The sequence below is a fragment of the Aedes albopictus genome, chromosome 2 (assembly GCF_035046485.1).
Source record: "Aedes albopictus strain Foshan chromosome 2, AalbF5, whole genome shotgun sequence".
Lineage (NCBI taxonomy): Eukaryota > Metazoa > Arthropoda > Insecta > Diptera > Culicidae > Aedes > Aedes albopictus.
In genome coordinates this window covers 405,539,100-405,542,165 of record NC_085137.1, presented here as the reverse complement: position 1 = coordinate 405,542,165, position 3,066 = coordinate 405,539,100, and the positions used below count along the sequence as shown (strand labels likewise).

The 3,066-nt window shown below is 44.7% G+C and overlaps 1 long non-coding RNA gene across 1 annotated transcript; it reads right to left on the bottom strand.

Annotated features, from left to right (window-relative positions):
- Positions 1-243: 243 nt before the first annotated feature.
- LOC115268520 (uncharacterized) lies at positions 244-2,117 on the bottom strand. Its single transcript, XR_003898323.2, has 2 exons — positions 1,634-2,117; positions 244-815 (listed from the first exon to the last, which is right to left on the bottom strand). It is a non-coding gene; the product is annotated as an uncharacterized LOC115268520 (long non-coding RNA).
- Positions 2,118-3,066: the final 949 nt, after the last annotated feature.

Below are 3,066 nucleotides of genomic sequence, written 5' to 3'. Positions count from 1 at the left end.
GTACGATTCTCCCACAAAGGCAGAACAAATCAAGTGGAGGAACGGGGCGAGAGGACGATTGGTAGGAAGCAATGATCATCAAGATCCGTTTCTTGATGGCTAGAACGGCGATCGCCTCGTGACGTCAGAATTGTATCATTGAAAGTGAATTATCATTGTTTGGCTTTTGTTTGGTCGATTCCTAGAGGCAGATAAAGTTTTGGGAATTTTTCGGATTATGTCTAGTTTTAACAAGTGGATTGATTTCGATTTGTAAGTCTTATCATATATTCAGGTTGTTGTACATTCGAGCTATTTGACTGGCAGTTTTATGATACACAAAATATAGAGTATAAAGTCGTTCATTGCACTCACGTCGTCCTCTCCAATCATTCATGGTTCAAAATAGAATCATTTGCATCAAATAGGTGGATTGTAGATTAAGAGTAAAGAAATTCCTATCGCTCTAAGAGAAAGCTTCCCAAGCTTTTGGTGGTCGGAGGGCGCCAAGTCAGCGGGATAAATCCCCCGTCGCGCATCTGCACCAGGCAGCTGCCCTGGGGAACACTCCCCCGACGACCCGACCGACCCCCGACCTCACTGGAGACTAGGCATTGGTTTGCTTTGTCGATGTTAAGGTGGTGAGACCTTCCTTCTATCTAACCCAGCAGCAGAAGCTTCTTCTTCAGCAGCAGCTTCTTGAACAGCAGATCTTGGGGATCCTGTGGGTTGATGGTGTCGTCGGCGGCGGCTCCATCGGCTCCGAAGATGCTTTCGTCGTTCACGGCGGGCACAGCGGCGACCAGGGCGAAGGCCAGCACGACGAGGCAGATGGTCTGGTGGGTGGGTGAGAAGGTGAAATTGATTAGCGAATTTGTGTTTACCGGATGTTGAACTTCTGTTCGATTGGGACGTTCTTTCTGAGTGATTTTGCAGCAGAGATACCCAACATATGTCGATGATAATTGTTAGGAATAAGCTTGAAGACACAGTGACAGTTGGCTTATCTCAAAATCTAATTTAGCATAATTCAAGTCGTATAGAAACCTACAATTTTAGATGCAGAAAGCGTGAGAATTTGAGTTCCCAGAGTGTATCTCTTGAAAAAATCTAAAAGTATTATGAAACTTTTGATTGACAGATTGTGAAGCTGAAATGGCAATATAAAATCTGCTGCATCTGGGAAAATAATCCAAGGATTTAGTAAATCCTTGCAATGCAGTGGGAGTAACGAGATATTTGTGTAACTGCAATTATATTGCTAGGAATTTTAATATTTTTCGAGTTGAATAATACGGGATTTAAAAACAAAAAATCTAATATAGATTTGCAGTTAGCAAAACTTATGGAAACCGACTAACTCCATCATTGTGGGTAAAAAACACTGTGTTCGATGTGAGCTTCGCCCTTGCTTGAGAAGCATCCTTTCGCAGTCACTTGCGGAAGCATTGAAGTCACTCAAGTTGCACTGTGTATGATTTACAATTCACTAGAGTTCCTTTTAATTGCATCGAATTCTTTTAGTTATTTGGATGCACTCTCAGCCGTTACAATGAACGATCACTTTGAACAACTGCGAAACGGATCACTGATTTTCCTCGGAAAGCTTCCACACCAAACAGACACAAAGCACAATCACAAGTCACACACGTACCATGAGCAGGAATTTCATTTTGCTTGATTTGGGGTTGTTGGAGGGTTGACCGCGAAATGCGAAACTGTGCGTTTGGATCGATTAACGACACTCGACTGATAGTGACCCTTCCGTCGGCGAGGAATTTATATAGCAAAGTCTCCGTACTGCGGTCGGTGCCCAAGATCACGTCACTGAAGCGCTGATGGCTTCAACGACGACGACGACGACGACGGCGGCGGCGCGCGAGCACGCCTAGGTCCCGGTTTCTGTTCCAGCGCAAGAGCAACGGCCCTCCAAGCTCCAAGCGTTGCGATGACGATTCCCCGAGAGCGCGGTGTGCGCATAGTTTGTGCGATTTACGCGCATGCTGGTTGCGATGCGTGGATATGGTGGTCGGGTTAGGTTCGCGCAAGTAGGATGGGTGGTGGGTTGGAGACCACGAAGCGAGGGACGGTAAGAAGCTAACATATACAGCAGCAGCAGCAACAACAACAACCGCATAGCCCCCCATTGGTACCTGGGTTGGTTCGTCGGTAGCGCGTTGAGGATGAAACATAACCCGAACCAACCACCAGGCAATGGGGACTCAGCCACGTTGCACAGTGGGTTCGTTTGCTTACGGAGGTGGTCATAAATCGTGATTTGTGGTTTTGTGAAGAACTAGAACATTAGATTTATCCTACACACTTATTTTAGAGTCACTTGTTCGGCTGTTCTATTTTCGGTAAAAATTCGAATTACCGAAGTTCAGCACAGTTTTACCGAAGTTCAGCTAGTTTTTACCGAACGTTCGGTAAACATTACTGATGGTTCAGTAGAGTTTACCGAACGTTCGGTAATTTTTTGATGAATTTCGGTAATATGGTGCTGAACATTTGGTAATCTGAACTTTTACCGAAAACAGAACAGCTGAATACGGTACTTTATTTTAAGTGTGTATTATAATTAAGAACTAGTAGGTGACGATATTAACAATCCCATCATATAATTATGCTAGTATTGCAATCACTCTTGTTTACTGAGTTTATTGGGATGTAGACACTCATGGGGTCTCCAGCTAGCCTAGTGGTTAAGGCCGGATCGCCCATCCGCCAACAGCTATAAATAAGAAGAAAAAGGCACTCATGATAAGATTTGAGATATTTGAGATATCAATAGTAATAACATCCATTTCCGATATAGGAGTTCCACAATATGTTTTATCAATTACTAGCAGTCCCGGCAAACGTTATACTGCCTGCCTACTGTATTTTTTAACGCACAGCTCAATAGGGACGTCCCCCGCAACGTCATGTGTATGGGAGCCCCCCGTTCCGGACATGGAAGTGGTCTCACACCAAGCTAAGAACCTTCCCCGACCCCAAGAGCACCCACATACAAAATTTCACGCCAATCGGTCCAGTAGTTTCCGACAGACAGACAGACACAGACAGACAGACAGACAGACAGAC